This window comes from Plecotus auritus, assembly GCF_963455305.1.
Source record: "Plecotus auritus genome assembly, chromosome: 7".
Taxonomy (NCBI): Eukaryota; Metazoa; Chordata; class Mammalia; order Chiroptera; family Vespertilionidae; genus Plecotus; species Plecotus auritus.
Genome location: NC_137774.1, coordinates 16691120 through 16718018, shown reverse-complemented (window position 1 = coordinate 16718018; position 26899 = coordinate 16691120). Strand labels below are relative to the sequence as shown.

The 26899-nt window shown below is 42.6% G+C and overlaps 1 protein-coding gene across 4 annotated transcripts in view; it reads right to left on the bottom strand.

Moving 5' to 3' along the window:
* STAT3 (signal transducer and activator of transcription 3) overlaps positions 1 to 14400 on the bottom strand; it is a 49828-nt gene extending 35428 nt beyond the window's left edge. For 3 of the 4 annotated variants that reach the window (XM_080679723.1, XM_080679722.1, XM_080679724.1), the window contains exon 1: positions 14144 to 14386. The gene's annotated coding sequence lies outside the window, so the exon portion shown is untranslated. Of the gene's footprint in view, positions 1 to 14143 lie in introns of all 4 variants that reach the window. The other variant, XM_080679721.1, reaches the window with a different exon arrangement.
* Positions 14401 to 26899: the final 12499 nt, after the last annotated feature.

Below are 26899 nucleotides of genomic sequence, written 5' to 3'. Positions count from 1 at the left end.
AGGGTAACCAGGCCAAGTAGAGGGAACTGCGTGTGCAAAAATAAGAGTGCTCAAGAAAACATGACAGATCTGCTGGTTAAACATGACCCAACATCTATTAAAGTGACAGTAAAGCAGGGGCAAAGGGTACAAACCCACAAGGACAAAGAATAGAAAATGAGACAACAGTGAACAAAAGATGCCAAAAGAGCTACATACATAAGCTCCAGAACACTGACAGCCAGGCCCCTCCCAAACCCACAGAGAAGCCCAACATATAGCAAACGCAACAAGCACATAAGACCACTCAACTTTAAGAACTAAGAACTATGCTTACTTTTTTTTTTTTTTTTTAGAGAGACAAAGAGAAACATCCATCTGTTGCCTCCCGTGAGCCTGACCGGGGATCCAACCAGCAACCTAGGTATGTGCCAATCGGGAATCAAACCCGCAACCTTTTGGTGTACCAGACAACGCTCCAACCAACGAACCAAGCTACCAGGCCAGGGCGAACTGCTATGCTTTTGAAGAAAACCTCCAACATGAGATAGAGGTGAACATAAGAAAAAAGGAATGAAACCAGGATTCAGAGTATTAGGAGGTGACAAAAATTTCACAAAATTATAAATAATACCCTCAGGGAGAAAAATTATACCCACTTTACAGGAATAGGATAAAAATGAAGGTAAAGATGAAAATAGCAAATAAAGAAAGAGCTTCTGAAGTTGAAAATGATGGTCAGATTAAAAATTAAATAGATGGGTTGAAAGATAGAGTCAAGGAAACCTCCTAGAATGTAATCCACAACAACAACAAAACAGATGAAAAATGGAAGAGGAGGTGAAGCTAAAACAAAAAATAAAACTCAGATGGTCTGTGCAGAAGATCCAATATCTGAGCAAGAGAATTCACAGAAAGAGAAGGTGAAAATAGTAATCTGGGAATTAGCAAAGAAATAAAAAATTTCCCTTTCCAGCTTAAAAGGGACCCATCTAGTACCCAATCCAATGAAATTTCAGAAGAGTAGGAATAAAGAAGTTATACAAGCTTCCAGAGAAAAGAACCAGGTCTCTTGGAGAGGATCAGAAATGAGAACAGCATCATACTTTAATGAATTATAAGCCAAATGAGCCAAAAATGCCTTCAAAATGGTGATTTATGATCATTCAAAGAGAATAAAGATATTTCAGATACATGTCATCTCAAAAAATGTCCTTCTCATGCATCTTTACCAGAAAGAGGAAGACATGGGATCCACAAAAAGGGAACTCCAACAAAGGACAGTGGCAAAAGGAGACTCATACTGCAGCAGGACTGGGCAAGGGGATTGGGGGTTGCCTAGAAAGTAATGAACAGATTGTCAATGTATTTAAGTTTTTTTGAAATAAACTGCCAGGCATTTCAGAGACCTGCTGGAAATTTTGGGAAGTTAGCAATAGGTATAAAGAAAAAAACATTTTTAATAAAAATATTAACGCCAGGAAAAAACAAATATTTGTATGTGAACGGAAACACAATCAGAGTACACTACAGGGCTTATCAGTGAACAATGTTTAGTTGAAATAAAATGTATGATTAGTGGTTTAACAAAAGTGGCTTAAAAATTATGATTATATTGTGAGGTATATGGGAAGGAATAGTGGTGGTTAAAAAAAATAAATCTTCACCAATGATGATAGGAAGTTAAAAGGTATCTAAAATTTGATATATCAAGAATAGTAATGAACAACATAAACTGATGAACAAAAACAGATCCAGAGACAGAGAAGCATTGATCGGACCGTCAAACCTCAGAGGGAAGGTAGGGGAGGGCGGGGGTAAGGGGAAGAGATCAACCAAAGGACTTGTATGCATGCATATAAGCCTAACCAATGGACACAGACACCAGGGCGGGTGAGGGCATGAGAGTGGGGGGTGGGGTTAGGGAGCAATGGGGGGATAAGGACACATATGTAATACCTTAATCAATAAAGAAAAAAAAGAATAGTAGTATAAGCTTATTACTTAGAAGCATGCACATAAATACCAAAAGAAAAAGCTAAATGCTTTGAAAGTGGCTGTCTCTGGGAAGTAATATGTAAAAAGTAAGGAGGGATAGCACAAAAGATATCAATATGTCTTTTAGCATTCTTCAACTTCTAAATTATTTGTATGCATTACTTGGGTAAAAATTAAAATTATATTTTAAGGTGAAAATATAACATGATGTTACCTTTTTCTTTTTAGTACCAAATTTTTTTTTTTAATTAGGTAAAATCATGTTATATTCTCAGAAGGAATCTGCTTACTGGCCCATTCATTTATTAAAAAAACAAAAAACAATTGGAACCAAGGGCAGGGTATGCAGAGTGGTAAACAGAACAGATAGGTCTCTGCCCTCCTTGAGACGGAGGAATACGGACAAGTAAATAAGGAAGATAATTAACACTGGTGATAAGAGCAGTAAAGATGATAGGATAGAGAGTGACTGAGGTCAGTCAGGTTGACATACTTTAGATGATTATGTGAGGGATCTAAGAGGAAGTAACTATTTGTTCTTGGAAAACAGACCTTTTTATATTAAAATCTCAGCTTAGAATTTCAACTTAGCAGTTCCAACTCCTTACTAAGACCAAGACCATGTACCCTCCCTGAGTGGCTGTTAACTAGAAATCCTTAGTAATAGAGCTAGATAAATCCCGTGCTTCCCTCCCCGCCGGCCGTCATCTGCAACGCCCCCCCAACCGCATCCTCCACCCCCATTATAAGCTGGCTTCTTCTCCCCTTTTTTGGTGAGGTTCCATTTGATTTTTGCCTCTAAAGAGTTCCCTAATTTTCTTAAGAACTCAGTTTACGTTTACCCAACATTTTTTGGTGTTTTGTACAGGAGGGTTTTTAGGTTATCTAGTCTACCACAGAGTGGGAACAGAAATTAGGATGTGACAAAGGAATTTAAGAAAACTTTAGAGGCAGAACCAACAGGACTTGCTGATAACTTGAAGAGAAGCAGAGGTTATGAGCGAACAAGGAAATTAAGGATATTCCTAGACTGTTTACTTGCACAATGGAGTGATGCCATTTGCTTAGATGAGGAAAGTTGGGGGGAACGGCACAAGCTTGTTGTGAGAAAGTCTAGGAGTTATGTTTTCGACAAGATACATGAGACAACTACAGGCTTTCCAAGGGGAAATGTCAAGTAAGCAGCAGGATACGGGTATTGGGAGCCTAGAGACACCTGAGTTGGAGGCACACCTTTGATAGTCATCAGGATGCAGATGATGGTTAAAACCCAAGTAACAAGTAAATGTAGGGAGGACAATTGAAAAAGAGAAGAAAAAAGAGCCCCAGACAGAAGCCCAAGGCACTTCAACATTAGTGTTTAGGTAGAGAATGAACCAGGAAAGGTCCCATAGAAAGACCAATAAGACTGAAGAAAAACCCGGAGTCACAGAAGCTGAAAGATTAGTGTTGAGCCTTGCCCTATGAACCAGGAAGTCACGGTTCGATTCCTGGTCAGGGCACATGCCCAGGTTGTGGGCTTGATCCCCAGTGTGGGGCATGCAGGAGACAGCCGATCAATGATTTTCATCACTGCATCACTGATGCTTCTCTCTCTCTCTCTCTCTCTCTCCCCTCCTCTCTCTTTCTCTCTCTCCCCCTTCCACTCTGAAATCAATAAAACTACACACACACACACACACACACACACACACACACACACACACACACATAAAGAATAGAGTGTCTTAAGACAAAAAGAGGTGTTCAACTCTGTCCAATACCACCAAAAGGGTGAATAAAATGGTGAGAGAGTAGTAGCACTATTTAATTTGGTAATGTAGAGATCACTGGTGACATGCCTTTCAATTAAGCTAATGTTTCTGAACCCCAAGATACTGCCACCAAGAAGTCCACAAAGACACTCAAGCCACTCCCGTTACTTTTTCTTCCCAGGATTCATTGCCTTAAAGGCTCTCAGGACCTCCTGGAAGATTGTTTTCTCACTTTTGTCTCTTAATATGACTCCAAAAAAGTGATTTAAAAGGGCCCGAGAAGAATGACCTCTAGAAAGATTTATAAATTTTCAGTATTTCTCCACTCTTCCAATCCACCTAGGCTCAGCAATGTTCAGGGCTTAAGTAGGAATCAATATACCATCCAACACATCATATGAAAGGGCAGAGAGATTAAACATAAAAACCAGTATCTAAGTCTATACACTATGGACTACAGCCCTCTGGCCAGCCCTATCTAGACCCAGGAGAGTTTGAGGATCAAATTTAGGGGGAGAAAAGGTAAGTACTTCATTTCCTTGTCCCTAGTATACTAACCACAAGCATCCCAAAGTTTGTTTCTGCATGAGCTTGGATTCTAGAACATCATTTTATGACAGTTTTTTAAAGTTTTAAAGAAGAAAAATTTTAATTTATCTAAAATATACAAAGAATCCTTAAAACTCTCAAAAATAAGAAAACAAACAATGCAATTTAAAAAATAATCTTAACAGAAGATACAGAGATGGCAAAAAAAGCATATGAAAAGATGCTTGACATCATATACCACCAGGAAATTGCAAATTAAATAATGAGATACCACTAAACACCTATTAATTAGAAGGTCCAAAATCCAAAATACTGACAACACCAAATGCTGGGGAGGATGTGGGACAACAGAAATTCCATTCATTTCTGGTGAGAATGCAAAATGGTAAGCCACTTTGGAAGAAAGTCTGGCAGTTTCTTACAAAACTAAGCAAATTCTTAACATACAATCTGGCAATCATTCTCCTTGGTATTTACCCAAATGAGTTGAAAGCTTATGTCTACACAAAAACCTGTGCGTGAATATTTATAGCAGCTTTAATTATAAAAGCAAAAACTTGGAAGCAATAAGGATGTCCTTCAATAGATGAATATATAAACAAATTGTGGTATACATAGACAATGGAATATTAATAAGGCAATAAGAAGAAATGAGCTATCAAGCCAAAAAAAGACATGGAAGAATCTAAGTGAACGTTGCTAAGTGAAAGAAGGCAATCTGAAATGGCTACATACTATATAATTCCAACTATATGATATTCTGGAAAAGATAAAACTAGAGAGATAGTAAAAAAGATCAGTGGTTGGCAGTGTGGGGCATGCAGGAGGCAGCCAATCAATGATTCTTATCATTGATGTTTCTATCTCTCTCCCTCTACCTTCTTCTCTGAAATCAATAAAAATATGCTTTAAAAAAATAAATGAAAGCTAACATTATAAAGACATGTCTAAATAGAACAACACTACTTGTATAATTTTAAAACAATTGTTAAATTGTCTTTATAAAGTAATCCAAGCAGTCAGAAACCATCTTTCTTAACAAGTTCATAAGTATTCTATCAAAAAAACAGACAACAGACTTGTATGCATGCATATAAGCCTAACCAGTGGTCACGGACAACAGGGGGGTGGGGGCATGCGTGGGGAAGGGTTTGGGAGGGGAATGGGGGGATGAGCACAAATATGTGATACCTTAATCAATAAAGAAATTAAAAAATAAATAAAAAAAAACAGACAACAGCCAAAACCGGTTTGGCTCAGTGGATAGAGCGTCGGCCTGCGGACTAAGGGGTCCCAGGTTCGATTCCGGTCAAGGGCATGTACCTTGGTTGCGGGCACATCCCCAGTGGGAGGTGTGCAGGAGGCAGCTGATCGATGTTTCTCTCTCATCAATGTTTCTAGCTCTCTATCCCTCTCCCTTCCTCTCTGTAAAATATCAATAAAATATATATATAAAAAAAAAAAAAACAGATAACAGGCTGGGTGGCTCCGTTGGCTGGAGCATCATCCTATACACCAAAAGACTGCAAGTTGGATTCCTGGTTAGGGCACATACCTAGGTTGAAGATTTAATCCCTGGTCGGGGCACATACAAGAGGCAACCAATCGATGTTTCTCTCTCACATCCATGTTTCTCTCTCCATCTCTCTCTCTCTCTCTCTCTCTCTCCCTCCCCCACCCCCACCCTTTATATCTCTCAAATCAATAAACATATCCTCAAGTGAGGATTAAAAAAAAGGACTCATCCTTAAGAAATGTGACATAATGAAATTAATATTTTTTACTGTTTCATCATGGACATTATGTGAAATCCGTTGTTTTTTTACAATGACTGTAAGTATAAGTGCAAAGGCCACTAAGTAAAAAACACAAAAAATATTATAAAAGTAGTTTTTACATCAAAGAACCCCCTTAAAGAATCTCAGGAACCCCCAGGAGTCTGCTGGACAGTACTCTGAGAATTGCTGCTATAGACAACTCAAACAAAAGCATCAGTGAGCAACCCATCCATGGGAACAACACAAAACACCAAAAACAACCCCTGCCCCACTTGCCAAAGGAGCAATGGGGCTTAAATGAAACAGTTTGCTGTGTTTTAGACTTCTCCCAAAATTAAGGGGGGGGGGGGGAATGTGCACTCTGTTAATTGAAAAGCTACATTTCTAAACAGTATGCATATTATAATTAAAACATTAAAAGTATACTATATGCATAGATTTATTTGTATGTACCTGAACACAAACATAAGGATATTTACAACACTGACTTCTGTCTTTAGATTCTGCAAACAATCTATGCCTACCATTAGGAGATTAATTAAATGAATAACAGCATCCATAGCTTAAAATACTACTACACAGACCTTAAAAACATGAGGCAGATATAAACATATTCACATTGAGTGTTTTCTAAGATAAAGTGACAAGAGCAAGATAAAGAGTTATTGTGTATAATTCACCCCTACCGGTGGAAGAAAAAAAGTGAAAATGTTTGCATGTGTACACATAAATCATTCTGCAAAGGTAAGTGAGAAATAGGTAACTAACAGTCCCTGAGGAAGAGACACTTTCCACTTACTACATACCTTTTTGTACTGATTAACTGAAACATGTTTTCCAAAAATATCACTTTTACAATAAAGAAAACTGGAGTCTGGAACTGAAAAACAAAACTAATATATTCTTGCTGCAAGTCTATGGTTAAGACTCACATTCATCTCTTCTAGGAAAAGGGGAAACTATTTAACCCAGAGGGGTAGGGATCTTCTCTGTCCCCCACCTCCAGTCTCATACTCCATTATTTGGAAAATATTCTCAATGGGTATAAAAGAATGGTACTCTCATTGTAAAGCTTAGGGTAAACTGAGGTAGAAGTCTATGGAATCACATAGCTGCATACAAGGCACTTCTGACCCTGGACACCTCGGATATTTCTGCAGAAACAGAACTTTTTCTTTTTTAATGAATAAACTTTACTTTTAAAAGCAGTTTTAGGTTCAAAGCAAAATTAAGTGGAAAGTACAGAGAGTTCCCATAAACCCTCTGTTCCTCAATAGGCACAACCTCCCCCACAACAGACATATGGAACTACAGTGGTTCTTTGGAGAAACAGGAAACTTGGATGGCCCCAGGATTCTTCAACATAGTAATTAGGACCCTAAAGTGTCCCACATGCTTACTCCCACTTACATCCCACTCTTGTTTATGCACTCTAATGCAAAGAGACAATAACACATGGAATAAAGAATATTGACATTTAGCTTCAGAATGCTTCAATTATTCCACCTGCCCCTATGAATTAGACAGTTACCATCCTAATTATGTTTTAGTTTGGTTAATGTTTCAATAAATTTGCTTTCCCTAAACATATTGATTTTTTTTAAAAGGCCCAAATACAAAACGGATTTGTCAGGCAGTCAGTCTGAGATTAAATATTTATTATGTCTAAACCACAAGTAGAAAAAAATTTCAAAGGCCGACTATTTTAATGCTAACTCAATGCAATATTGCACTTGGGTTTCTAGGAGAGGTAATTACACAGCTAACATCTGGGTTTTGAGGTTTTGAGGATTACATTTGGGTGGACTGAAGTGGAAGAGTAGGGAAGAACAAAGTAAAAGTCTAATGCTTTCAGATTCTGTCAGAAAAAGTGCTTGCTAAACAGCAAAACAAAATTAACATTAGAAAAAATGTGAAGAACATGCACTTTAGGAAGCTTTCACCTAAGCAGGTGCTCAAATTCAGACTCAAATCCTCTAATTCTTATAACAAGAATGATAGGTCAGGACACCGCAAACTAATAAATTCAATCAACAGAGCGGGAAAACAGGTGGTTAATACCAGACAAGGTAGGGTTTTCCTAAATTGGTTTTGCCTTCGATAATCTAAATCAGTTTTCAGAAATAGCTTCTACAAAAACTACCCAAACATCCCCCTAATAATTTGTACTCCTCCTCCACAATGGGGAAGCCATTTATTTACCAGAAGGTTTACTTTCTCTTTCAAGCTCTGCTGGCTTCCTCCTGCGCATGTACGGCCAAGAAACAACTGGAAGGCCTTTCCTTCTTGTCTTCTCCGATCCAAACCAAAACCGGAGAGCTGGTGTGTGAGAACCTATTTTGCAGAGAAGCTGAGTGCTGCTTCTTTACCGCAAGGCAATTTTAAACACAAATTCACTTGCAAATCAAAGTTACAGGACAGGCAAACAGCTGTACTCCTCCAATGAAAACACACAAAATGAGAACACAAAAAAATGAGAAGGAACAAATCACCTCCCGGCCTCTTGCTTCACCTTACCCCCAAACTGAACACTGTCCTTGCCTGACTCCTCTACCCCTCAAACTTTCAATATTAACTGCACTTTTTGTGTCATAAAGAACTCGAGGGGACTGTTCAAATTTCGAAGTGATAATAAATGTATTGAATATTGCTTAAAATAAATGAGCCTCAATCATAGATTTTGGAAGAGACAGAGAGATTCTGTCTTGAGGACATTGGTGTGAACAGAAATTTTCATTTTGCCTTGCCTATTTCTTTTACGTGATGGCCTCCATCTCCTCCACCACAAGTCCCTCTTCATTTCATTTTTCCCTATTAGGTTAGAATCTCCCAATTACTCCTTCTTTCATGTATTTTGGGTCATTAATGGCTACCATGAATCATAACTTCCCTGACTTTAGTTAGATAGATCTGCAGTTTTAATAATATTAATTATTAGCACTCAAATGTTAGCTATCTGCCAGGCGCTGAGCAAAGCAGTTCATATACAGTATCTTGCTTAATCTTCACAACTCCCCTCCAACTGGACCATTTTGGATAGAAAAACTGAAACCCAGAGAAGTTAAAACAACTGAGCCCAAGGTCAAGAGGTGGTGGATTCGGACCATTCTTTACCTATAGCAACTGTGGACCAGGAAACCCTCAAACACACCGCCCAAGCGTTTCCACAGTATAATAACAGCTATGTTCGGAAAGCTCAAAATATAAGTTCCTCATCCGATGTAGTTAAAAAGTCAAAGGTCAGGTAAAAGTTCACTGATTAGAAATGTCATTTATTCTAATGGCTGGAGGTAGCAGAAAGGAAAACCAGATAATCCAAACCTTATTTTATCTTGGAGTGGGGCAGATTTGCCTTCCTTATTATCCTTTTATTAGACTGTGAAAAAGGAATTTGCAATATATGTCCAAGATAAACTGATAAGTAGAAAAAGCTGCAAGAAGTATGGAGAAATATACACCAAACTATTAACCTATTATATATAAAAATATATAATGCATGTTTTTACAAATTTAAATGTTTTACAATACCATGTATTACTTCTTTTTTAACTTTTTTATTGAATTTATTGGGGTGACATTAGTTAATAAAATTATATGTTTCAAGTGTACAATTCTATAATACATTATCTGTACATTATTGTGTTCACCACCCAAAGTCAAGTCTCCTTCAGTCACCATTTACCCGCCTTTACCCTTTTCTACCTGCCACCAACCCCCTTTTCCTCTGGTAATTACCAAGCATGTATTACTTCTATAAATAGGAAAAACAACTTATTTTAATGACATTTGAACCCAATTATTAACAGAAAAGGATAAGAGCTGTAGCTCTGTAGCTTCCTTTACCCTCAGTTTAGTTCTCCTAAGTTAAGGACTTCCACTTAGAGCTCCCTGAATGCACTATGCTGTTTTAAGCCTCTTACTCCTATTCCTTCAGCCTTGAATGCAACTGCTTACCACTTAGCTCTGAAGGAAAAATCCTATTCATCCTACAAAACCCTATTCACGAGTTCCCACCTGATAAAGTCCCTGTATGACAAAGTCTTTTCTCATCCGTGAAGACTATCAATCTCTTTAACTAGACATTTAATAAGAACTTAGATTTATGGAGTTCTTACTGTGCGCCAGGCACTATGCTAAACATTTTACCTGTTTATTTCAATGAATCTATAGGAATTGGCAGATCCAGGATCCAATCCCTGATCTGTTTGACTCCAGAGTTTGAACCTTAAACCACTTATGTCATCTAGTTTGCCTGAAGTCCATACTAACACAGCACACCCTCAATAATGCCTCCAGTTCCATGAAAATAGGGACCATGTTTCATTATCTTTGGATCCTGCCTAGCACAATAACTGGCTCTCAATATCCTCTGTAATCCTATATAATAAAGAGCTAATATGCTAATTAGACCGAACAGCAGAATGACGTGTCAGGATGACCTTCCGGACGAACCCAGGGCTGCGAAGGCTGAGGCAGCTGGGGCTGCGAGGACCGAGCCCCTTCGTGCATCGGGCCTCTAGTATATTATGTTTGCCTTTCTGAACTAAGAGTTGTGACAATCCTAACATGGTAAATGAGAACTGACCATAATAGAAATTCATTCTTCCATATGCTATTCCCTTTAAAAACTGAAGACATTCCAAACAATTTACAACCAAAGTACTATCTGGCCATCCTGATTAAAGTGCACCATAGTAAGCCAAGGTTCCTAGCAACAAATATGTAACCACAACATTAATTTTTTCACCATAACCAACAAAGACTGAAACAGCCCAGCAATGCCATCCTGTTGGACCTCACCAAGGCTGCTACAGGACACCAGAGGTTCTTCAGGATTTGGGGATGTCCTTCAAGTGTTCTTTGGCTGGTTTTTATGAATGACCCAAAAGTTATAGTAAAATTTTAAAAATATGGAAGACATAAAAGGTGAGTAGTCAATTTGTAGCCAATTACAAATCCTAAAAAAAACATATCTGCACTTAACCCACACAAATCCGATAAATCAGTTCACCTTTCTATGGGTGCTAGCCCAGTTTATAAGGTTAACCTCAATGACAACTCCACTAGGGCAGAGGCTATATGTACTGATATACTTTGTACAAATTAACCAACGCCGGCCACATGCCTAACACATAGTAGGCACTCCATAATTAAACACCAGTACTTGGCCTCACACATCATTAAAAGCTTCCCCTACAAAAGGATTGTACTTGGTCTTATAGTCAAGACATCATATAAGTAGGCACTCCTTCTTCCCTACTTACCTGCCTTATCTACCAGGATTTTATGCTATATCACCATAACTCCTCACCCAAAATTCTTTATACCTATCAAATTCCAACCATTATTTGGGACCCAGATCAAATCTCTCCTTTGGCAAGAAGAATTCCTACACAACTCCATGCCTCGTAACCTCTCCTTCCTCTAAAGACCTGTAGTGCTTACTACAGCACTGTCCAGTAGAACTGTCCACAATAATGGAAATGTTCTTTATCTGTGCTATCTATAAAAATAAAACGGTAATATGCTAATTAGACCAAACATCTTTCCGGGCGTCCTTCCAGATGAAGCCAGGGCCAGAGCAAAGCCCAGGTCCCGGGTGCCGGAGGGAAGCCAGTGCCGGCAACGGGGAGAAGGAAGGCCTACTCTTGAACAAATTTTTGGCCATCGGGCCTCTAGCATGTTATATAAAATAGCTAATTTATTGAATATCAGACAATGTCCCCCCATCTCTTCGAAGACATGCTGCATTGTATGTATAAAACATTTTTCAAGTTGCCTCAGGAAACTGCAAGTTCTATAAACAAGTCATCTCATTCTTCACAGCAACTTTCACTAAGGTGCAGAAAGTAAATATTTGTACATCATCTCTGAGAAAACTATAAGGTAAAAAGGTGCTGAATTCTGTGTCTGAAATGAGGGTCACTATCTCTGCCCCATCTCACATCTAAATGTCAAAACATGCAGAGCCAAGGAGGAGAAAGCAACTTTCTGGAAACACAAATGGCCACTGATCCAACCATAGGTTGAAGTGACATTTAGGTCACAACTGTCCTTCATCTACAAGCTTGCCTACATAAATATCTCTTTCCACTAGGAAATAGCTAAATTATGATGATAAATTATGCCAACTAAAAAGTCAGTTACTTCCCAAGTTAGATAGAGCAGTTAGAAAAATGACCTAAGCAAACCCCACTTGCACTTTTTTATCCTGTTTATTACCTATCTCCCATGGAATCTTAGAGCCTATTGGTGGTATTTCACTATCCATGTGCAAGTTAGAATTTCACTGAGAGTTTTCCCAATAGGGTTTACACTCGCTCTAAAATAAGACCAAATACTTAAGCACAGATAGTCGAAAGAACACAAAATATACAGGAGTGTGAGTTCCACCACTATGGCACTCTGCTGCCTTAGATAAGTGTCTTGTTCCTTTGGCCTCAATTTCCTTGTCTACAAAATAGGATATGAACTATCTATGCCTTGTGGGTCAGGTCATAACTGTGGATATTTCTAAATGGTTATTCTTTCCAGCAGGACTACATACAAAAATAAAAGATTCATAAACTTGCTAGTGGTTTTTCTGTGATGGATGCGCTAACAAATATAGAGACTAAGATCAACCCTCCAACATCTATCTTTTTTTTTTTTTTTGTATTGCAGCCTTCCTTCCCCCATCCCACTATAAAAATGTCTGAGCATAAATTCTGCCAGTATTCCCGGTCTGGCACATGTAATAAAAAAATAAATGTGTTGACTCAAGGAACACAGACATATTTAACATACAATAAAATAGAAAACTGGCTGAATCAGGTTATAACTGTCTAAAGCCACATATAAGAGATTGAGATGATTTACTATTCTGATTTATTCAAACCAATGCTTTATCAGCGTAGCTAACCAAAGTTACAACCCATACACAGAATAAATATAAAAGCAGCAGATGCACATTATATACATTCTTGCATAAGAAAAAGGGTGTCAATACTATACACCCACTTAATATAACAGAGGGATGTCTACTAAACATGGAAAAAGCAACTTGGGTGGCCGTTTGGATTTTGCTAACTTAAGCCCAGCCACACCACCCAAACACAGGTAAAGTTTGCACACATGGCTTCACCAAGGCCAGCCAGGCTTTGTTTCCCTCTCCTCTGCATTTACCCAAGATCTTGGCTCTGAGACAAAATAAACTCCTCCTCTCGATTGGTTCATTCTGCCCTATGCAATTAAGCAACACCACAATCCAGTAAACGTAGGGGCTCAATTATTATCTTCTGGCCGAGTTTACCAGGTGTTTATAAAAGAACAATGACACGGAGAAAAGAGGTTTATTTCTCTCTAGGGCTGGCTTGATTGGGGGGAGAGGGAGAGTGGTATTTTGTTGTTGCTGTTTTGAAGGGGTTTGGAGAGAAACCTGGCTTAACCTAGAAAAAGACCGGAGGGAATTTAGAAAGAGTATGTAAGCTGTCAATTTCCCTACAGGAAACTTGATTCTTATGCAATAATCCTACCCACAACCAATGAGCCCAGGAGACCGTAGGAGGAAGACACCTATTTCTACCTCCAGAGGGGCACAGCTGGCTCCTAAGGGATCGAAAACAGGGCAAGGCCGAGGAAGGTGGGCGGGAGGGGGGGGCTCTTTTCAACACCACCCCACCTCTCTGTGATCTCCGCGGGCTTGACAGTCGCTCCTACGGCCGGAACGTCCCCCGAGTCCCAGGGAGCAGGAAGTGGGGGGGGGGCTGTCCCTCACTCCTGCCATCCCCACCCGAGTGCTCTCGCTCCACGGTCCTCCCTCTCGAGCCCGCTCTCTCTTCCTCGCCGCCTTCCCTTCCTCCGAAGAACGAAACTTCCTTCCAGCGCCCTCTGTCCCTTCAGAGGCCCGCTCCTGTCAACCCGGAGGTGTCCCTTCAGACCGACCCTCAAAATCTCCTCTATCCTCACGCCCCTCTGAAGTTTCCTTCCACAACTTCCCCCCAACCAACCAAAAGCCTCCATCCCCTCCGGCGACCGCCCCCCCGCCCGGGTCCTCAGGCCCGGGAGCCGCGCGGGGGGCGCGACCCCACCCTTCACACACTTCACCTGTTTCTCCGGCTGAGGCCCGACAGGCCGGGGTGCGCTTGCGCCGGGGTATGGGCCGCGGGCTCCCTCAGGCCGCAGGGTCTCTCCTAGCAGACGCGGAGAGGGAGAGCCGAGCGGGGTTACTCGTCAAGGATTCGGTTCGGGTTCACTCCCTCCGCTGCGACGACGGATCCCCAGGCTCTCCCTCCCAGTCTACGCCGCCGCCGCCGCAGCTCCGGAAACCTCTGAATTACAGCCCCTCCAGCCAATCCCCGCCCAGCCCCATCCTGACCAACACACGCCGTCCTGCATAATTCATGAGACGGCCAGTTTTCTCCTCCACTGGAGCGTGTACTGCACACCAACTGACCAATGAGAAGAGTCTTATGGAGAAAGGGCGGGGCCAACACAAGGCTGGGAACGCCCCGTGCTAGCTGTTCCGAAGGCTCAGTCCTCCTCCCTCCACAATAGCAGGGGAATTGCCTATGTCTCGGGCCCAGAAGTCCGGAGGGAGGGAGGGAAGATGGCTGGAATGTCCTGCTAAAAACTCAGCTGAGTTCCTGGCAGTGTGTGACGTCAAGACACTTTAAATGCCCCTGATGCGGCTCTCTTTTGCCTGCTCTCCCTTTTTCCGGTTCTTAATACCACGTGGCGGCAAGGGTGGGAGCCACTTACCACGTGGGAGTCAGCTAGTTAGTCCCCAAGTATCGCCAGATCCCCAGGGGGCCCAACACCTCAATTGGGTTTCTGGAGACAGCAAAAAGAACATGGGTGACTCCTGCCTGCTCTGAACTCCAGTTTCTGCGTGAGATGAGACACACACACACCCGGAAATATGACGTGGAAATAGAGTAATTACTAGAGTGCGTGGGGAGAGAGTAGTGGATTTAACCCTGTTCTCTGTTTCCTCGCTTGAAGCATCAAACGTCAACTGCTCGCACATTGGCCAATTCACGAGAGTGCAGAAGGCAGTATATATATAAAGATTGACACATACACACATTTTTATGCTTCTGAATTGAAATACTTGAAATCGCCTGTCTTTTTTTCCTGGTTAACTTAAATCGCAAATTTTATTGCATTGAATGAAGCCAGTAGTTCATAGGAAATGTAGACATTTTACCTTACATAATGGAGGATGTCCTTTGCATAATGGAATGATTTATATGTGTGAGTGTATGCCCGTGCTGATATTATCAGGGTATGTTTTTAAATAACAGCTATTAGTGTTTGTGTTTGTTGTGTTTTAGTAAAGGGGTATAAAGATGAAATCTTAAACCACCCAGATAACTACTGATGACATTTTTTTAATGAAACTAATATATGTTGTGGTTAGAAAATTCAAACAGTTCAGAAAAATTAAACATGAAAATCTCCCCCCTTCACCCACCAGTTCTTCTCCCCAAGGATAGCTATTCTTGTGTGTTTGGTTTTTGTGGGGGTTTTTGTTAATCTTCAACCAAGGGTATTTTTTTTTCCACTGCTTTTTCGAGGGAGTGAGGGAGGCAGAGAGAGAGAGAGAAACATCTATATAAGAGAGACACATCGATTGGTTGCCTCCTCATACAGGGGATCCAACCTGCAATGCAAGAACTACCCTTGACAGGGAATCAAACAGGAGACCTTTCGGTTCTCAGGCCTACACTCTATCCACCGAGCCACACCAACTAGGGCAAGGATAGCTGTTATTAATTTCTGGAGAGGAAATCAATGACTCTTAATCTTTGGGGGAGAGAGGTCACTGATCCTACTGAACTTTGCTGGAGACTATGGATTCTAGCCCTAGAAATATATAGCACAAGCTTTTATTCATAAACTAGAGGCCTGGTGCACGAGATTCGTGCACTGAGGGAGGTGTGTGTGTCCCTCAGCCCCGCCTGTGCAATGCAGTCCGGGACCCATCGGAGGATGTCCAACTGCCAGCTTAAGGCCCACTGCCGCCACCGCCGCTGCACTTGCCCACCACCAGCCCGGCTACTGGCTGAGCAGTGCTCCCCCTGTGGGAGTGCACTGACAACCAGGGGGCAGCTCCTGCGTTGAGCATCTGCCCCCTGGTGGTCAGTGCACGTCATAGCGACCAGTCGTTCTACTGCTCGGTCGCTTTGCATATTAGGCTTTTATTACATAGGATTGTCATGGTTCCTCAGATACCTGAAGCTCAGCTAAAGACTTCAGATATGAACCACTGGACCATCTTATTTATATCCAAATGAGAGGTGAGACAAGATAGGGCAAATGGTAGGCTCAATGGTAATAGAATTGAGAGTTTCCCATTGTCCTCCTATAGACTCAGCCCAGTGTGGAAATTGCTGTATATATCTGTAGTGTGTGTGTGTGTGTGTGTTGATTGCTGTGTCTATCTTTATCTTCACCCAGAACAGATATTCCCCACCTTCCACCTCACAAAAACTCTTCTTTAGCTGTGCTAGCCCAGGCAATTGACTGCCTCCCTAATAACATGGGCTCTAATATTTGTTTAGTTATTTAAAGCTTACAAAGCACTTACACATGCATTACCTCTTTACTCTCTCACCACAATTATGTGTAGCAGATAGGAAAGATCATATTTTTTTATGGCTAGGAAACTAAGGCCAAAATAGTATGACAATCTCCGATCATGGAGATACTCAGAAGTATACCAGCTGGGTTCAGGGCCAAGTTTTTTTGTTTTTGTTTTTTTTGGGGGGTGTTGTTGTTGTTTTTATTGATTTCTGGGAGGAAGGGAGAGGGAGATAGAAACATCAATGATTAGAGAGAGTCATTGATCCGCTGCCTCCTGCGCGCTCCACACTAAGGATCTAGCCTGCAACCTGGGCATGTGGCCTGACAGAGAGTCAAACCATGACCTCCTGGTTCATAGGTCGATGCTCAACCACTGAACCACATCAGCTGGGCAGGGGCCAGGTTTTTGAACTCCACATCCCATAACTTTGTTTCATCCACTCAAACCCTGCCCTCCTCCCCTGACTCCTTAGCAGCTGGCTTTTGATTCCCTCACTGCCCTCTCCTGCACTCACATAGAAAATCTACCCCTCAGCTTCTCTGTTCCACCTACAAAACCTCTCTCCAGCCCAGCCACTGGCCTTTCTCCGCATTCTGCCAGTCGCCCTTCACTTAAAGATGGCAGTTTCTTCAACTTGAGCCAATGCTTTGCCCTGAACAACGCCTTCCAGCCTCATTCCCTTCATCTCACACACCTTAAGCTCCACACTGAGTTTTTCACCTTCTTCCAAACATGTCCACACCTCCGTAACTTTATGTTGCAGATTTCCCCTCCAACTGGAATCCCTTCTCTTTCCTCATTTCCTACCTGAAAAACATTACTCATTCTTCAAAGTCCAATTCCCATATCACTTCCTCTGGCCTTTCTGAGATTCTTCCTGGCAAAGTTAATCTCTTCTGCTGGACTCCCTTAGCAGGTTGTTTGCCCATCTAGTATAGCATGCTCTACCTAAGACTATGATGCATCCCTTTATTAGCCAACTTCCTGATAAATAAATATAATGATTAACACCTATTAAGTAACTACTATGTTCCAGGAACTGAGCTAAGGCTTTTGCATAGATTATCTCAGTGGATCCTCACCAGAACCCGAGGTGGCAGGGTACTATTATAATTCTCATTTTCAACTGAAGACACTGTAGCTGAGAAAGTGAAAGACTGATCTTAGGTCCCACAGCTAGGAACTACAGGTAAACTCAGAATCAGGTCTGGCTGACTGCAAAGCCTACTCTCTGCCCACATGGTTGAAAGCATCTAGCATCTAGCTCAGAAACTGCCTAAGCCTGATTTAATTAACTATTAATAAACGTGTTGAATAATCATATCGGTGATAGCTAACACTTATGGAGTGTTTTCTGTGTACTAGCCAGTATTTTAAGTATGTATTATATATCCCTCTACTAACTCAATCCTTATAATAACCCCATGAGAAGGATACAGGTGAAGAAAATGAGGTTTATCCAAGGTTAAGTGACTTCTCCAAGAACACAGAACTGGTAAATAGCATAGCCAAGATTCAAATCCAAGTGTGTCTACTTCAAGAGCCTGAATAACTGTTCTTCCTTGACTATATCTCCAAGCCTAACTTTCCTCTTAGATCCCCAAAGAGGAGCCTAAAGCTGGGGAAAAGGTGAGGCCCCCACTCTCCATTCATCAAGTGAATAAAGGTAGAATGCAGAAGGCCAGTGAGTTTATGGTGGTTTATAAAGATGTCCGCAAATTCTTTGACATTTCTCCCACCTAAAGGTAAAGTCTAATTTCAAAACTCAGTGACTCACTCCTAATAAATAGAATATAGTGGAAATGATGCTGCATGACTTCTGAGGTTAGGTCATAAAAGGCAATACAGCTTCTACCTGACTCTTTCTCCTGGGACATTCACCCTTGGAACTCAGCCACCATGGTGTGAGGAAGCCCAAGCTACATGTAGGGGCCACGTGAAGATGTTTTGGCAATAGTCCAGCCAAGGCCCAACTGACAGCAAACATCAATTATGAGTGAGCCAGGCTCCAGAAGTTTCCAGCCCCCAGCTTTCAAGCCATACCAATAGAGACCAAGTGGAGCAGAGAAGAGCTATTTTTGCTGAGCCTTACCCATATCACAAATTCATGAGCAAAATAAATGTTGTCATGGCTTTAAGCCACTAAAATTTGGGGTGGTTTGTTACACAGCAATAGGTGACCAGAAAAGGTTTCCATTTACCACCTCATCGAGACTCAGAGGAAGTATAGGCTAGATCAGGAACTGAAACTTATCAGACTTTGTAAAATTTTAGTAATGTTTTATTTACTTCTTCTTCCCTGGGGGAATTAGTAGTAAAATTCTAAATCAAAAAGAAGGAATAGCATGGAAGAGAAAATTTGAGAACATTAGAGATGGTAAATGGGTAGCAAGTCACTGCAGTGACCAAAAGGGGCAACTTGTAAGGGTGATGGGACCCCCGTTGGGATCAACAACAGAAAAGTTCATTCACACAGGTGTGCCCAACGCCCCTCTCACTCAAGTCACAGAGAAGAGCAGATCTCTGCAACATAAACTCCTTGAACCTCTACTTTCCTTCTGCAAAAATGCTTCCCAGGCATCATCATGCAAGCATCTCCCTTTCCTCTTGTCTGAAGAACAGTCCTCTCAATATTTTCAAGACTAAGCTCTTTTCCTTTGCTGCATAAAACATCATTCATACTATGTCATTCTGTTCCTTCCTTGGCTTTATGAGGCTTAGGATAAGGGAGTTCTCCTTTTTCTTATCCCCTTTAAGGGCCTCTTCTCCCACCAACTTCCCTCCTGCCCACTAAATTCCAACCATCCATTTCCCAACTCAGGGCCTTTGCATATGCCAATCTTTTTCCTGCATCAGCTTTGGCATGGTTAGTTTCTTCTCACCCTCTATATATATATATATATATATATATATATATATATATATATATATATATATTATTGATTTTTTACAGAGAGGAAGGGAGAGGGACAGAGAGTTAGAAACATCGATGAGAGAGAAACATTGACCAGCTGCCTCCTGCACACCCCCCACTGGGGATGTGCCCACAACCAAGGTACATGCCCTTGACCGGAATCGAACCTGGGACCCTTCAGTCCACAGTCCGACGCTCTATCCACTGAGCCAAACCGGTCAGGGCTCTTCTCACCCTCTTGTCTCATCTGCTCAGAGAGGCCTTGTCTAACTACCCCCACCTATAGTTGCTCTCAGCCCCTTAATCTTCATCTCTATACTAGTGACCCGGTGCACGAAATTCATGCACATTAAAAGGGGATTAATTAGAGGAAATAATTTAATACTGCTATTTGCCCTTTCTCTATAATAGAAGTGTCAGAGATGAAAGAAAATTAGTAAAATGTATATAAAAACCTTCCTCCTGTTAGAGTCTGGGGCACACCATGGGACCCAGAGTCAAGTCCATGCCCACCCACGTTTGCCTCAAAATCGCATGAGATCCAGACCCGGCCACCCCCCTGCCACTGGGCTAGATCCAGACCCGGCCATTCCCACCCTTGTCAAGCCCTGCCGGGCAGGGGACGTAGCCTCAGATCCCCTGGCCTGGCGCCAGGACGGGGGGCATGGCCTGAGGTCCCCCAGCCCAGACCAGGGCGGGAGGCATGCCTTGAGGTCCCCCGTCAAGCCCTGCCAGGTGTGGGACATGGCCTGAGATCCCCTGTCAAGCTCTGCTGGATGGGGGGCATGGCCTGAGGTCCCCCGTCAAGCCCTACCAGCAGTGGGGTGCAGCCTCAGGTCCCCCGTCAAGCTCCACTAGGTGGGGGGGCGCTGCCTGAGTTTCCCTGACCCAGCACTAGGGGTGCACCTTGAGGTCCCCCGTCAAGCCCCACTGGGTGGGGAGCACGGCCTGAGGACCCCTGTCAAGCCCCGCCAGGCAGGAGGGCGCAGCCTCAGGTCCCCTGGCCCGGTGCTGGGGCGGGGAGTGCGGCCTGAGGTCCCCCAGCCTGGCACTGGGGTGGAGGGAGCAGCCTGAGGTCCCCTAGACCAGGACAGGAAGCACACCTTGAGGTCTCCTGTCAAGCCCTGCCGGGGAGGGGGCGTGGCCTGAGGTCCCCTGTCAAGCCCCACGGGGGGCAGAGGAGGGCATAGCCTCAGGTCCCTGCTGATTGCTCTTAAGGCTCCTTATGGGAACTTGGCCTCAGCTGTGGGTACAGCCATCTTTGTGACAGAGTGATGATTAATTAGCATATTCCCTCTTTATTCAGTAGGATGCTGTTTCTTTGCAACTCGTATAATTCTCATTGTATCTATCTTTTTACAGTTTCTTATCTATCGTCCTCATTATAACTATCGGTTTCAAAAAAATTAATCTTGCCTGTTTGGTTCTCCCTTGTCTCCCCAGTGCCTGGGGAATAGGTGCTCAATAAATACTTACTGAATGAATGGAAGTGCTCTTGGTTCCATCCCTCCCCTCTCTGAGTTTTTCAATTCTCCTCTCCCTCCTGACCTTCCCCTCTTATTCTCTCCCGTCAGGTTCTGAAGATATTCTTTTTTTCCTACCTTGACCCTCAAGTTACCCCACCACCATCCCGTTCCCTATCATAGTCCCCATGTCCTCACCCACAATTGCTCCACCAAAGAGGCTTCTGTCCTCTCCTCTCCATAGCACAGTGCTCTTGAAAGCTATTAGGGAACTCCTACTCCTCAAAGCTGATGTCTTCTTCTAAGTCATGTTACTTAATTTTGCTGTAGAATCTGGTACTGTTGATCATCCTTACTCCTAGACATTCTTTTCTCCCTTGACCATCACAGCAGTCAATGGAAGCGAACTGCATTAACTAGAAAGCTGATAGGAGCTGAAAGGAATCCAGGCTCTGACACAGAATAAGCTGTGCAACCCTGAACAAGTTCTTTAACCTCTCTGAGCCTCGGTACCCTCATCTTCAAATAGAGACTATAATTTTTCCCTTGGTGAGTTTGCCTTAAGTGTTTTTGATTGAAAAATACTTTCAAGTTAACTGTGCAGCATGGCAGATAAGAACCAGGTCCTGGCAGGGTCCACCACTCAGCCACCCACACAGCAGTATAACCTTGGGCCAATTGCTTAACCACTCCAAGCTTCAGTTTTCATCTCTGTGAAATAGAGAATATGAGACAATCTACCTCAAAGGTTGTCGTAAAGATTAAATGAGATAACCTGCAAAGCATCCAATATAGCATCTGGCATACTGCATCCCTGGAGCCCTCCTTAATATGTGTTAGCTTTTATTATCTCATGCAGAAAAACAAGGTGTGTGGGGAGGGAGAGTTATTGGAAGGAAACAGATCTCTCCCAAATTTGAAGAAAGAGTTAAACAACCACACCTAGGGAAGGACAACTCCAGCAACCTCACCAGAGGGAATGTTTGTCCCACTAAAGCTCTGTTCTTTCCTTGTCATGACTTACTTGACCTGAGGCTGCTAATAAAAATGGTCAGTCTCTAAAGTTGTCATCTCAAAATTCTAAATTGCTGGCCCAGGCATGGACCAGATATCCATCTTGGGCAAAGCAGCTATGGACAAGGATGGGGATCTTAGTCACCTAACAAAGACAACACCCTGGAGGGAAGGGACAGGGACTTTAGTGAGCAGAGGAACATCCAACACAGATCAGAATTACCCAAGATCATTTTATGAAAGTGCCCTGTACCCCTGAGCATCCCACAGTCTACTTTGCCGCTCCTCCAACTCCCATCATTCCCTAATGGTGGGCACTCTGGCCATTAATTCTAAATTCCATCCTCTCCTCTGCCTAACTCCCTCTCTTGGCATTCATCTATTCCTAGAACTTCAGGAGCATCTATTTTTTTTTTTTTTTTCGTCCTCACCCAAGGATATTTTTCCATTGGTTTTTAAAGAGAGTGGAAGGGAGGGGAGAGACAGAGAGAGAGAGAAACATCAATGTGACAGAAACACATTGACTAATTGCCTCCTGCACATGCCCCAACTGGGGCTGAGGATCGAGCCTGCAATCAAGGTACATGCCCTTGACTGGAATTGAATCTGGGACCCTTTGGTCTGCAGACAGATGCTCTAATCACTGAGCAAAACTGGCCAGAGCAAGGAGTATCTTATCTTATGATAACTTTTATGCTGAGTCTTATTAGATGTAAGTAAATTACTTTCTCTCCTGGGTCCACAGCATCTTCCTCTGTAAAATGACTGTTTCCTCATCTATTAAAAAAAAAAAAAAAAAAGGACCCTCCCCCTGCCCTAGCTGGTTTGGCTCAGTGGATGGAGCGTCGGCCTGTGGACTGAAGGGTCCTGGGTTCGATTCTGGTCAAGGGCACATGCCCAGGTGGCTGGCTCGATCCCCAGTAGGGGGCGTGCAGGAGGCAACCGATCAGTGATTCTCTCTCATCATTGATGTTTCTCTCTCCCTCTCCCTCTCCCTTCCTCTCTGAAATCAATAAAAACATATTAAGCCAAAACCGGTTTGGCTCAGTGGATAGAGCGTCGGCCTGCAGACTGAAGGGTTCCGGGTTCGATTCCGGTCAAGGGCATGTACCTTGGTTGCGGGCACATCCCCAGTGGGAGGTGTGCAGGAGGCAGCTGATCGATGTTTCTCTCTCATCGATGTTTCTTGCTCTCTATCACTCTCCCTTCCTCTCTGTAAAATATCAATAAAATATATTTTTTTTAAAAAAAAGAAAGAATTTGCTCCTTTACTTTAAAAAAAAATCAAAAAAAGGACCCCTTAATTTAGTTCTTGCATTCTGTAATTCTATTAACTGTTCCTCAGTCGTGCCTCCAGTTTTCCCAATTCTTCGCCTTTCTTCATACTGTTTTCTTTGCCTGAAGAACCTTCCCTATCCTATATCACTGCTTTCATTTAATTAACATGTATTGAGTATCCACTGTTTCAATAGATATCTCTTGGGTCTGGCCTGTTTCAAGTACTCCCCTCCCCAACTGGAATGGGTCCCTCCAGCCATGTCTATATGACATGATCCTGCCTTTTTGGCCATAGATAATTAAATCCAGGATGAATACTGATGTTAACTGGCTTAATCACATTCTCTCTGCCAGGAACTTGGAATTTGAAACTGAGAGACACAGAGCCCAGGTTCCATTAATGTCAGCATTTTAGAGAGGGTCATCCATCAACTCCCTCTCAGAAGTCCCTGGAGACCCCCTGATTCCTACTCTTTCCAGCCTAGCTGCTCAGCAATTCCTTGGAGTCCATAGGATATCTTGGCAGCCTTCCAATATAAGTTCCTTTTTTCCTTTTTGGCCAATGTCCTTTTCTTATACTTTCATCCAAATGACATTAGCCAATACAACCAGTATTTGAGATACAGTTAGGCTCTGCTGACACAAAAATCAACTAAAATATTACCTCTGCCCTGCAGCGAAATCTATTTGAATTCCTACCCAGATTTAGAATCACAACTTAAAAGCCCCCTTCCTCCTTTAAGTTTTCCCATATTCCCCACACAGGATTAATCCCTCTCCAGTGTATTACCAATGCATTTTGCTTTAACTCTCTCACAGTCACCTGTTTGAGCTGTTTTGAACATCTGTCTGTTCCACTAATTGCAAACCCATTAAATTCAAGACCTAGATTTGTTCACTGTTTAGTCTCCTGGCTCCTAGCACAGTATCACAAACAGATCATCTGGAAAGAACGTCTGTTGTTTTGTCTGTCCATCATCCCCTCCCCTTTCTGTTGATAACAGCAACCCAACGTTCCTTTGGAAAATCAGCCTTTCTTCATGCTCAATCCCACACTTCAGATGGGTTCTAGAAGTAGTACATGACCGAGATTTGGTCAGAGTCATGGTGATTTGAATATGTGACCTATCAGGGCCAATGGGCATCATATCTGAGATTCTGGCGGGAAAGATTTGGGAAGAAACCTCTTAACTGGGTTTGTTCAGGTGTTAAACCGTAAGCCTGCAGCTACTGATGGTCATCTTGGCCAACACATAAGAAAAGTATAATTATTAATGAAACAAACCCAGTGGAAAAGAGAAGATAGGAAGAGAGATAAATTTCTAATGATTGCCCTGACCGGTTTGGCTCAGTGGATAGAGCGTCGGCCTGTGGACTGAAGGGTCCCGGGTTCGATTCTGGTCAAGGGCACGTACCTTGGTTGCGGGCACATCCCCAGTGGGGAGTGTGCAAGAGGCAGCTGATCAATGTTTCTCTCTCATCGATGTTTCTAACTCTCTGTCCCTCTCCCTTCCTCTCTGTAAAAAATCAATAAAATATATATTTTTAAAAAAAATTTCTAATGATTTTACATTAGAACTTGCATCCAGACTCCCTTGGACCTATTATTGGGAACATATATTTTTATTGGTTTCAGAGAGAGGTTGGGAGAGGGAGAGAGAGAAAGAAACATCAACTGGCATCCGGCCAGAGTGGCTCATCTGGCTGCCTCTTGCACACCCTACTGGGGATCAAGCTTGCAACCTGAGCATGTGCCCTGATTGGGAATCAAACTGTCAACCTCCTGGTTCATGGGATGATGCTCAACCAGCTGAGCCACACCGGCTGGGCTGGGAACTTTTCCACTTATATTAATTCCCTGTCTGCTTGTTTTCAGTTTTGGTTGTGTGTTTTTTGTGTATTTTGTTTCTGCTGAAGCCAGTTTGAGGTGAGTTTAAGACACTTGCAATGGAAACAGTCTTATAATTCATTCATTCATTAATTTTACAAATGTTTATTGACATAAAGTTCTATGGGATCCCTGAGAAGGAAGTGATTAGGATGAGTAGGGTGGAGGTGGGAAAGAGGTTGGTTTAAGAGGGGAGGTGGAAAGGGGGAGGCAATTCCAGAGAAAGCGAACAGCCTGAACAAAGACCCATGGGCCTTAAAGTATGTGACCCATTTTGGACCACCAGGCTCCTAAAGAGCATGTTAAGAACAGTAAGAACTGGAGCAGGGACAAGACTATTAAGGGAACTTGTGAGCCATGCCAAGGAGTTAACCCTTTGGTCAAAGGAAGGCATTTAAACTGTAAAATATGTTTTATATACTGGAGTATCCTATATAATAAAAGCCTAATATGCTAAGTGTCCGATTGTCCGTTCAACCAATCAAAGTGTACTATGCTAATGATATGCTAAAGCCACTCAACTGCTCATTATGATGTGCAATGACCCCGGGGGGCAGACGCTCCAACTGGTAGGTTAGCTTGCTGCTGGGGTCCGGCGGATCAGGACTGAGTGAGACGGGCCAGACACTCAGTGTTTTCTCCATGGCTGGTCAACCTCCAGCATCCCTCCCCGACCCTGATTGTGCAGTATCAGTTTCTATTTCTCTTGGTAGGAAACCAACCTTTCTGAGGGAATCAGAATTCTGGACTCAGGGGTTGAGGGCTGTGGATTTGAAAGAGAAAGAATGACTGGGGTGGGGCGGTGGGGGCTGTTAGAGATCAACCAAAGGACTTGTACACATGCATATTAGCATAACCAATGGACACAGACAGTGGGAGGGTGGAGGCTTGCCCTCGGGGGTGGGAGTGGCAGGGGGCAATGTGGGGAAAAGGAGACATATGTAATACTTTAAACAATTAAAAAAAAGAATGTCTCATTAGGAACGATTCAGCTTGTTTGAAGTAGTGGCAGGAAGCTGAGATAGAACCTCAGAAATGACATTTATTAGGGATACTCCTTCCCAAGTGTTTCTAATGCCTGCAGAACCCACGTGATGATTTGAACCCATAACCTGTGGGAAGGTGGGGCAGGCTGCTCACAGGGAAGAGAGGATGCACAGACAACAAAATAGGTGCTCATTCCAGGGTCATGGGGAGAATTAACTATGCTGTGTGGCGATGACTGGCATATAACATGCACTGGAATCCTTTTTTTTTTAATGTCTCCATTTTATAGGCGGGATCACTCGGGGAAGCTCCTTATCAACGGCTCCCATTTTACAAAGGTGCCTTCACTCTGAGGAAGGTGCCCCCGTGTTTTGTTTGTTTGTTTTGTTTTTAATATATTTTATTGATTTTTTTACAGAGAGGAAGGGAGAGGGATAGAGAGCTAGAAACATCGATGAGAGAGAAACATAGATCAGCTGCCTCCTGCACACCCCCCACTGGGTATGTGCCTGCAACCAAGGTACATGCCCTTGACCGGAATTGAACCTGGGACCCTTGAGTCCGCAGGCCGACGCTCTATCCACTGAGCCAAACCTGTTAGGGCATTCTTTTCCTTTTTGAAATAAATTTATAGATAGATAGATAGATAGATGATACATAGATAGATATACACACAAACCCACTAGAGGCCAGGTGCACAAAATTCGTGCACTTGGGGTGGGGGTGGGGT